The sequence below is a fragment of the Vigna umbellata genome, chromosome 4 (genome assembly GCF_029865625.1).
Source record: "Vigna umbellata cultivar VRB3 chromosome 4, Vumbellata_1.0, whole genome shotgun sequence".
Lineage (NCBI taxonomy): Eukaryota > Viridiplantae > Streptophyta > Magnoliopsida > Fabales > Fabaceae > Vigna > Vigna umbellata.
In genome coordinates this window covers 21092265-21103929 of record NC_142168.1, presented here as the reverse complement: position 1 = coordinate 21103929, position 11665 = coordinate 21092265, and the positions used below count along the sequence as shown (strand labels likewise).

General features: G+C 32.0%; 1 long non-coding RNA gene and 1 pseudogene across 2 annotated transcripts; one reads left to right on the top strand and one right to left on the bottom strand.

Moving 5' to 3' along the window:
* Positions 1-534: 534 nt before the first annotated feature.
* LOC148199519 (hexose carrier protein HEX6 pseudogene) lies at positions 535-1011 on the bottom strand (annotated as a pseudogene).
* A 7504-nt stretch (positions 1012-8515) lies between these two features.
* On the top strand, positions 8516-11316 carry LOC148199518 (uncharacterized). 2 transcript variants are annotated; one of them, XR_015785497.1, is made up of 2 exons: positions 8516-9984; positions 11044-11316. It is a non-coding gene; the product is annotated as an uncharacterized LOC148199518 (long non-coding RNA). The 2 variants fall into 2 exon arrangements; XR_015785496.1 differs by having other exon boundaries at positions 8516-10273.
* Positions 11317-11665: the final 349 nt, after the last annotated feature.

Sequence of the window (11665 nt, the reverse complement as noted above, 5' to 3'; positions counted from 1 at the left end):
CATTAAATTGAAGCCATTAGCCACATGGTTACGTCCTCTGATAAAGCATAAAAAAGGTGTCAGGGAATGGGGAATAAAAGGAGGGAATATAATTCACCTTGTATTCACCTTTTTCTTGATTCTTTTGCAATAAAAGGAGGCTGTATAATTCAGAGGATCTGTTCTGTGTCATGTTTCTAGTGCTATTCATAGGTTCTTGATTAAAACATCAACTCCTTTCCACTTATCCCCAAAGCTAATTCTGTCCAACCTCAAATTCTTGGCTTTTTCTTTATCAATAGTCAAATCCACTAAGAACCCATTCTTCAAGCACATGGTTGAAGCTATGTAATCCTATAATATAGCAAAAGTTGAACCAAATTATAAGTCAATCAAACAAGTACAAATGAAACAAACTTTGCTGTGTAAATAGAAAAAAACAAGCACCGGAAACGAAACCACATGAAGTTGTTGTGTCTGTGTTGTGAAAGAAAAATAGTCAGAGGATAACCAGATCCAGATTAGTGATCATTAATAAGTTATTATGAGTTCTGATTATTCTCCTAACCCAATTGTCTTAAAAAGTAAAGGGGCATAGAAGCCAATGACGTTTATCCCTGTCATTTGCTGGAAAAAGGGTATAGCTACTGCCATCACCAGCTGGGGCCTATACCTTCGTTTCAAAATGACCTTAAATGATTGTTTGTTGTTGGCTTTTGAAGAACTTGCTTTTATAAGATCATCAAGTTCTGCCTGCACGTCTTCTATGCCTCGAATTCGTTGAAGTAGTAACTTGGCCTTTTGATGGTCATGCCCGCGTTGTATTAAGCTGTTGGGAGTTTCAGGGAGGAAAAGTGCACCAAATGTTAGGATTGAGGCTGGTACGCCTGCCATTGCTAGAGACACACGCCAACCCCACCCACCTTCTATCTTCTCTATTCCATAGTTGATTAGGGTAGCAAACAAACCACCAATGCAAATGCTTAATTGGAAGCCATTGCTAGTTGCTCCTCTTAGTTGTGGTAGTGCCATTTCAGATAGATACAGAGGAACAGCCTACAGAATCAGTCCAAAATATGAAAGAAATTACGGTCTTGTTATTTTTATTTGGTAAAATAACTAAGAAAATGTTTGTATGTGGGATGGTTGAGCCAAGTTTGCAGCAAAGTAGACATCTCTAACTTATTCTAGAAAGCATGAGAATTACCTAAAGTCCCTCTATTAGACGTGTAGTTTGAATATTGCAGTAATCCTAAAAGCTAAACCACCACGAAATAAATCATAATCAAATGGTTATTCTCTTATTTTCATTTTGTCCTCAACAGTTAGAAGGAACTTTGCAAAAGAGAAGCTAGATCCTAAAAAATTTCAGGAAAGAAAATTACATAGTCTTAATCTTCTAAAAAGAGGAGAGGGAGACCAAGAGGTTCTCCTTTTTGTTGGCAAGATAAACATTGTCTAGTCTCCAATTGAATCTAAAGTTGTACTAAATGTTTGAAATGTTTGAATCCTAACAAAACATTCTATAATTCCTCTGTAACAATGAATCTGCTTTCTCTTTTAAGCTCCAGGAATCATGTCAATGACTTAATTTCAATTGAAATATATACCAAACGTTCACTCACTGAATAAAGTTATAAAATCATTTAAACAAACTAATATAAAAACTATATTGTTTGGAAAGGTTGTAATTAATATTTTTTTGAAAATAAAAACCTAATACAGTAATCACAAAAATTAAAACTAAATTATAAGAAAAATAATTAAAAGTCTTAAACATTGTAACTATCTCTAACCCCTTCAAATATAATGCATTTCTTCCTTACACTTAAATAAATCACTAAATACTTATAAGATAAAAGGCTAACATAATTAACATTTTCTCCTAATAAATACTCTATTAGACTCCCTGTGATATTAGACATACTATCTTAGATTAATCAACACAGAAAAATACTTCTAATTCATGTATATTTTACCATACGTTTTCTAAATATGCACATCTTGTCCTTATTATGGGACACATACACATGTCCTAGATTTTTCTTTTTTTTTTCTGAATATGTAATTACCGAAGGCTTTTGTCCTTCGGTAATTACCTTATGGCCCTCGGTAATTACCGAAGGCTTTTGGCCCTCGGTAATTACCGAAGGCTTTTGGCCCTCGGTAATTACCGAAGGGCAGAAGCCCTCGGTAATTACCGAAGGGCAGAAGCCCTCGGTAATTGTTAGCGACAAGGGATTTACCGAGGGCTTATTGGTCGTCGATAAGCCGTCTGTAAATGACATTTTCCGAGGGCTTTTGGCATTTTCCGAGGGCTTTTGGCCTTCGGTAATGCCCTTCTTTAGTATTACGAGTCTCTTGGGAAAACGATACTTGGTCTTACCATTTTATATTACTTGAAATGATTCGGTACACTTGCCGATTGTATTGTATCATCCCAACAGTAATCCACGAGGAAAATAATTTTACATGCATTCAACAATTTTATTGCATTAAGATGTCATTAAAAGAGGTCACTACCACCTCAAATTCATCAACACATATACTCTAATAGATGTATTTATCATGTTCTAACATCATCATTTGTCACTGTAATTCAGTTCCAGAACCTCTTAATGATCATCTGTAATGTATCTTGCACTATATACTTGCTCGAATGTTGTCACATTACAGTCATTATTTTCTTTAAGGGTATGAAAATTGGATTATGGATCCGAGAGCCAGTTACCTTAGGGAAGGTATTAGCACCCTACAATGTCTGTCAAATGACAGTACCTTTAATCAAATGCGTAAAGTTGATGTGGTTTTCGAAATGATTATTTTTCCGAAAAAAAAACAATACAATATAATTTAGATTTTATGATTTTTTTAGTATTTTTGAATTACGTAAAAAAAGTGTCATGACATAAACAATAAGCTAGATACGAAACAAGTGAAAGATAAAATTATTTGTGATTTTTGAAGAGTTTTGTATTTTTTATGATCTTTGACTTGATTATGAAAATTTAATATGACAAAAGACAATCACACAAATATTTTACACTTATTTGCAAGATAATTATCTTTTCATTTTTTTTATTTAATTATCAAGTAAATCCGAGACTTGACATGATAATTAACATTTTTAATTATTATAAAAAAATTAAATTATCAAGCAAATCCAAGACTTTACATAACACTCAAAATAATTAAAAAATATGTAATTATCAAGCAAGTCCGAGATTTGACATGACAATCAAAATTATTATTATGAAACAAATTCAATTATCAAGCAAATATGATATTTGACATGACAATAAAAATTATTGTGATTTTTTATTAAAAAGAATAACATGGGCTATAAGTGAAAATGTAGAATAAAAAACACTAAAACAATTAAGAAAATGTAGAAGTATAAAAAACAAAATTTAACAAGATAATTCAATATTAAGAAAAATGAAGGTGGGGGAATAAAAACCTGGATGGAGAAAACAAAAATAGTCCAAGTGAGATGTAGGTGAAAAATAGAAGCTTTAAGATATGAAGATGGTGATATGGAGGGGAAGAAATGTGTTGAAGTGTTTGATGATTGTGGAGTATGAAGAAGGAAAATAGGAATGAGGATAATATGGTAAGAGTGATGAAAGTAAGGTGAGAATAGAAGATAATAATGGTGTGAAGGAAAAGGGATATGTTGTTGAAGAATGATGGAGTGGGAGAAAAACGATATGTTGTTGAAGATGATGGAGTGAGAGAAAAACTATGTATGTGAAGATATGATGTGTGTAAAAATGGAGTGAAGAGTATATGTGTATTTATATAGTTATGGATAGAGAAAGTAGATGAATAAAAATAATATAATAAGTGGGTGGAAAAATTAGATGAAATAAAATATAGTAAAAAAAGTAAATAGTAAAAGTTAGTGTGGAAAATAAGTGAAAGAAATAATATAAAAAGTGAATGGCGAAATTAGGTGAAATAAAATATAATAAAAAAAGTGAATAGAAAAAGCTAGTGTGAAGAATAAGTGAAAGAATTAATATAAAAAGTGAGTGAAGAAATTAGATGAAAAAAGTGGATGAAGGAAATAATAAAAAATGTTAATGGAGAAATTAGGTGGAGAAAGTTGGTGAAGAAAAATAATATAACATGTGAATGGAAATAGTAGAGTAAGAACATGGATGAAGGAAAAAATAAAAAAAATGTTGGTGGAGAAGATGGTGGATAAAATATGATTTAGAAAAGTGAATGAAATAAAAAAGTTAGTGTGAGAAATTAATATAAAACTGGGATGAAAAAGTAGATGGAAAAAGTGGATGACAGAAATAATAAAAAAGATTGGTGGAGAATGTGATGGATAAAATATAATTTAAAAAGTTAAATGGAATAAATAAAAGTTAGTAAAAGAAATTAATATAAAATTAGAGTAAAAAGAGTAGATGACACGGAAGGTGAAATGGAAAGTGAGGTGTGAGAAGAAAAATAGGATAACGAGAAAGTAAAAAACTGTTAGATTATTTTAAATTATTGGACTAAGGGTTAAAAATGAAATTTGGTGGTAAAAAAGTAAAACAAATAATATTTTTTATTTTTATTTTTATTTTTATCTATTTATTTTTGTGATGTATTTTATTTATTCATACAAAATTGGGTGTTGACAAAGTTTCAAGAAATTATTTAAACAAAACTAGTAAAACAATTTTTAAAAAAATAAATAAAAGTAAAAATTAAAATTAAAAATTAAAAATATAAGAAAGAAAAAAAATAATAAAAAAATCAATACTGGGCTTCGAAATCCAGAAGAAATAAACATTAAATTTTGAAATAAAAAGAATCTTCACTGAATTTTAAAATTCAGTAAGTTTTCAAAATAGATTTCGATATCCGATGAATTTCCTAAATCAAACTTCAAAATCCAATTAATATAAAATATAATAAAAATAAATATAAACTTTTTAAATGAAATAAATATAAAATTTCAAACCAAACTAAAAAAACGCAGATAAAATCAAAGCAAAATGAAGTAAGACCACGAACGCGACTCTTAAACGAAGAAAAAATGCGTTCAAAAATGACTTGGGGATGAATGGTGGTTTAGTAAACATAGACACCACAATAAATATATTTGATATGAAATAATTACTATTTATCTAATTTATTTTTTATTTTATATATGTATATTTACAAAAGTTAAATTTATCTTCACGGTAAAACTTGAAGGTAAAAGAAAGTCCTTATTTTTTCTTAAATTGATAAGCAATAATAGTTACTTATTGATTTTTTAGTCATGTTCTTTGATTATGTAAAACTAATAAATTATGTGTTTTTCTTCCCTTCTACCTTCATTTCTTTCATGTGATTAAGAGAGTTCATGTGTTAATTAATTTTACGTTAATTACTTTAGTAAAATTTTACCCTAAACTTAAGCAGCGTAAGATGGTATGATTTACATGAAATTGAAATTTGATTTTAAGTTGAAGAATTTATAGAAGCACTCATGAATTTCTTTTGTCATTTGCCAAATAATCTATTAATTATTAATTTTCTTGATAATTCATTTTAATATTAGAAAGTTAAATACAATTTTTAATTTCATAAAGTCATTTTATAATTTAAGTAGCATTTGATTTAGGTGTCAAATTTACTCTTTCTAAATAATATTTTTTACATTATTTATCTATTTCGTTCCAACTTGTCTCAATTGATTCTACATAGCCGTGGTAGACTGAAAGTCCTAATTTATCTTACCAGATAACAGGTTGGTGGAATAGCATTTCAGATTTTGTCTCACAATACGATCCTATTACAAAAATAAATATATGTCTAAATTGAAAAATATAAAACAGAAAACATCACACATATAGATAAAGGAATATTCGAAAAATATTATGTAAATGATAATGTTTAACTTCTATATTTATCCTCATTGAAAAATATAACTTCTAAATTTATATTATTAAGGGATAAACTAATAATTTTAAAAATTTCAATGTAATATAATGAAAAATCATTTTCTATATTATCTCACAATTCATTAAAAGAATCTAAGGAAAAAAGATTGACTGCATGTTGAAAAAGTATAATATGAATTATACAAAAAGTAAATTAATTTAGTCACATTATATGAGCCACATACCATGAAATCAATAAGAATACATTTATCGTTCTTCAATCCACATTTTCAAAACGGACGGACCAGTTCGATCTACTGTTATTCCTGTTTCTCAGATGGTCTTATTAAACAAATATAGTAATTATTTATCCATATATATTTTTTCCCAAATCCTATCATAACTTTAGAATGATAGTGAGGTTATTATAATCTAAAAAATACAAATTGTGCAAAAAAAACTTAATTGTTAGATTTAACCAAGGTACAGCTACACTTTACACTCATCTAGATTTAACCAAGCTACTAAAAGTTTTTTTAAAAAACACTTAAGAACTAATGACTATACCATTCCATATATTTCTTTAAAAGAGTTTCAAAGACGACCTTTAACCGAATGGCAAGTCAAATCATCACTTGTAACCCCATTTGTTCACGCTATAGAAGCAATTATAGCAAAAGAGACATGACAATTAACACACGGGTAAGTAAAAGAAAATTTTGAGAAATTATAAAATTAAATGAGTTCAATCATAATATAATCAAGCACATATTTTGTAGTTTAAGTCATATTCATACATAGATAACTTTAGACTCAATTTGTTTGGATCTATGCATTGACTTAGAAAAAAAAACTTGTTATAAGTGGATTGACACAAAGGTCCTCGCTCTACTTGGCCTAACCAATCATAAATCAATTTCCTTTGGACATGGTAAGTTACTTATGGCATTTCCAGATTAGTGGTCTCACCCCTAATCTTGCCATAAGAACCTTCTTTAACTCTCACCAACACTTATCTCTAGTTAATGCATAACACTACACTATAAATGTTGTACCTCTTCCTTAGAACCACATCCCTCAAACAAACATAAATTCCATTAACTTACATTTCTCCAAAAACATTGAATCCCTTTGATACTCTTAAACATGTCACATTTCTATAAATCACAATTCTCATCATCAAACATTTCAATTCCATTCAAAGATTTCAAAAACCAAAAATTGCTCAGCTTATACTACCCAAAGCCAAGCAACACTGTGCAACAAAATCATGGCAAAAGCCCCCTAGGAGAAAGTTCAAACTTGTGACTAGCGGTTTGAAGGTTCTGCCCAGCGGTGAGCTTTTGTGCTTAGCTTCCCAAGCCCTAGAGCTCTCTAAAATTTAAATTCTAGAATATCGCCCAATAGTGCCTGGTGACGCCCAACGCACTGGTCATTGGAGCTCTCTGACTTGATTCTATTAAAGGTGGCACCCAAGGGTATCTACTTGACACTTACTGTCATACTAGTTCAAAAAAAATGTGATGATTACTTTGCGCTATGACTCAATCTATTTTTTTTTTGTAATTTATTCTAATTACATTTAACCACTTTAAGACTTGATTATGAACCAATTGCTTAACCCAATTACCAAATTCTCAACAATCCACAAATAAATATCAACTCAAACTAATCATCATGTTTATACACAGTTTACGACAACCCTCAATTTCAAACAATTGAATTCACCAGTTCCAATCATCTCAATCCACAATCACAAATTATACAACAGAGAATTTTCAAATTCTCAGATAAGTTTGCATTCTAAAATCAATCAACACTTAGTTAAATCAGCTTCCCTCACCCCAAAATGAGACCTTAAATTCTTCCACACTTTTCCACAACTTCCATTCATAAGAAAACCTAACTACACCCACAAAAGATCAAATTAATGATCTACGGACTACACTGAAATGATCTACATGCAAGAACTGAATTGGGATGGAGTTGGACTACATGCAACTCAAAACACCCAAGGAAAAAAGTTACAATTTGACTCTAGAAGAAGAGGTAGAAGAGAAACTTACTTTGTTTTAAGTTTTGATTAGTGGGTTTCGTAGAGTTCTTCACAATTATTTCATTAACAGCCCTTGCGAATTACTGAAGAAATTTATCTTATTGATCTAAAGGAGTGCAAAAATCATTTGTGTAGGCGTATTTTCCTAACAAAAATAAATAAATCTCTAATGCATTTACATCTTTGTAAGATCTTGTCGTTGCTTGGAAACATTTGGATAAATGCAAAACAATTCCTCTTAACAAAATATTTTATGAATTTGTTTTCTCTTTCTTTGAAGATATAGAATGGTTTTAGTAGTTGAAGTTTGAAAATTTGTTAAAACTCCCAGTTCGACTCATGCAAGCAGAAGCTCCAAACCAGAGTAGTACAACAATGAAGGTAGGTGCAGCGGACACTAGTAAAAAAAATAGTATTTAAACGCGTCTAATACGTTTTGATTTTTACAAAACCGAAGCATATTAAAATGCGGTGACATTTTTGTAATTAAGAGAAACTTATACGCCTCGGTTCATTGAAGACCGAAACCTATTCACTCTACTGTCTCGGTTATTTAAGAAACCGAGGCATAAAAGCCTATGCAAATACACCCAATCCTGTAAGACAGTCTAACAACTTTTCATCAAAGCCCTACTGCGTCGGTTAGCAAATGAATCGAGTTAGTAGTGTTCTTGTGTGCCTCGTTTATTTCGTGAACCGAGGTAGTAACCCTTTTTACTTGTTAAAATTAATGAAACCTTTTCTTCTTCCCTAACGCGCCTCCTCGTTCTTCTTCTTCCCTACGCCTCCTCGTTTTTCTTCTTCCCCTAAGCCTCCTCATTCTTCTTCTTCCCCTACGCCTCCTCGTTCTTCCCCTTCCCCTGCGACCTCCATCAACACTGGACGGACCTCCACCACCAAACGCATAGTCCTCGCGTCCTCCATTTTGCTCGCGCAAAGAAATCTCCACTTCGCGATCTGGTTTCTCTCGCAGGTTGCTCGCTGCGTCTACCGCCGTGCCGCCACAGTTCGTCCACCACCGGCATCTCCATTGTCTCCAACGCCTCCGTTGTCTCCGGCGAAGTGGGGCTAGGGCTTCCAATCGCGAGCTTCGCCTTTCTCGCGCTGACGAGACTAATAATTGGGCGGCGACAAAGAAACCTTCGGGAGGGTTTGAGAGGAGGTTCTTCGATTCGCAGTCGCGCACTGACGAATGAGAGAGTTAGGTTTCGAATAACAACTTTGTGTTATCGGAGCGGCGATTCGCCTCCAACGGTGGAGGGTTTGAGGGAGAGAGGGAGGTTATTGGGTTTGGCTCCAACGGGCCTGCCAGTTGGCATTAGCATCTTCATCGTCTTCATAGAGTGCTCTTGAAGCTGAAAGGTGGGGGTACTGTTTCTTTTCTTCTTCTCATAGACTTGTTAGTTTTAGTTTTTACATTGTATTGTTTTGCTTCGGTTCAAATTCGATCCCATGTTTCAGCTTCTCTAACGCGCTACTCCAAATTTGCTTTTGGGCCTCTGAGGCCGCTGCCTCTAAGCCCTCAACCTCTGATGGGATCACGGTCCAACAAATTCTGGCCAATAAATGGAACATTCTGGACGAAAACGAAGGCAATTGGAAGAGTCATGCCACCGCTATAGCTCAATCTATTGATTTGATCAAACGCCGCTTGCAGGTAAATACTTGTTTTCTCTTAAATTAAACGTGCTTTGATTTGGTGTGCAAAATAAAGAATGTGATGCTCAATAATCTGACCTGTGTTCCTTTGATTTGGTGTGCAAAGTAGAGTGCTGATGAGGAGAATAAAACGAATAAAAATTCATATATAATCTTGTTGGGGTTTCTGCTGTTGTTCCAACTCATTCCTTGCTTCAGTTACTCATTGGCATATTCAGATTTCTTAGGACTTCTGCTGCTTGTTGGGGTTTCTCCTCCTAATAAACACAATCACTTTTATTGATCACGGTCGTTTGTGTGTTTATAGTTTCTTGATTTTTGAGGTATAATTGGTGCTTGAAGAGAAGACTTCTCGGTTCCGCCAAATCTATTCTTCGTAGAACACTCGGTTCCACCTCCAGATTTCACTTACTTCCAGTAAATCTTCTTTTTCTCTTTGTTTTACTTTTCTCGAGTTTTGATTTTCATGTATCCATAATTCATTTCTCACGCCCCTTTTGAGGGAAAGTAATGTATAAACTAATGTTATTTGCTTGGGTGATGGAACGAATGGAGGAAGGAAATATTTAGTTTTGATTTTCAAGTATCCATAATTCATTTCTCATAGTTCCAGTGTAGTAATATTCTCTGGTTGCTAGCTATATACAATCTTTTTACAATTAATATAGTTGTTCTTGGTTCAACAGCCCAACAACAGCCCAACAAGGTGAGACAACTTCTGATATATATGATCTAGTTGGATTTCTTACAATTATGATTAAGATATGAATGCTTAATTAAATTCCTTTTGGTTTAAATTTGCCTAATGGTTTTCTAAGAAGAATTACATTTTAATGGTTCTCAAGAACTCAATTACCTTAGTAAGACCCTACTAAGCCACCTTCTATTTCTATCTCTGTTGTGATTAGAGCTTCTATTTTCTCCTAAATTATTTTGTTAAAGCTGAGACCTACTATTTACATTTATCTATGAATCTACTATTCATATGTCACGTATTGATGGATAACAACTTTATACTTGAACATGATAACAATTATTAGTTACTTTATACACAACAGAAGTCTCATTTCACTAACTAAATGAATCACAAACAATCTTCAAGAACTTCAGAAGCAATATTAACATAGGTAAAAACATGTCGACACAAGGAATTTTTTTATTCTTCTTAATTGTAGTTGTGAACTTTAAGATGGTGTAAATCATGTTGATGATAAGAAAAATTGTATTATCAATTACGTTTTGTATTAGTACTGATAACGTTTGTCATCATAAATTTAGTTGTAACAACTAACTTTGATGAAAGGTATAGTGTGTGTATATATATATATATATATATATATATATATATATATATATATATATATATATATATATATATATCAATACTAAAAGTTCATAGCCTTTTATATATTTGTTTGATGTTTTTATTGTCTCACCTTAACTATTATCTTCTTTAATTTCATGAATATATTGTAGGTATTACGATTTGGAACGGTGACATGTAAAGGTTAATCACAGCTTAAGGTTTTTGGAAATTAATTGCTTCCAGAGCATTTGAATTATATCGGTAATTAATTGCTTCCAGAGCATTTCAATTATATTGGGTTCAATTATTTTGTAGGTTCAATTATTTTGTAGGTTTAGAGCAGTTAGATCCTTGATACTTGTTATATTCTGTAATGCTAAAGTTGGATTTACATTACCAAACGGTTGCAATAGATTGGTGGCCATGTTGGCATTTTGTTGTAATTATGTGGCTAAAAAGGAAGCCGTAAATAAAATGGATTTATTTACTTTTAAGAAAAGAAGTCGTAAATAAAATGGATTTATTAGACCTAAGAAAAAAAAGTCGAAAATCAAAGAAAGTAAGAAGTTGTGTGAGGCAGCGTAACCATCATAATTTTGGGAAGAATTTAAAAGAAAAGTTGTACTGTCTCGGTTATCTATGAACCGAGGCAAAATATTACCTATTTTTACCTCGGTTCAGAACCGAGGCAAAAAGCCTACCCCTTTTTGCCTCGTCAGTATATACCTCGGTTGCGGAACCGTTGTCTATAAGCGAAAATAACCGTTGTCGTTTCCCTTGACTGCACTAGTG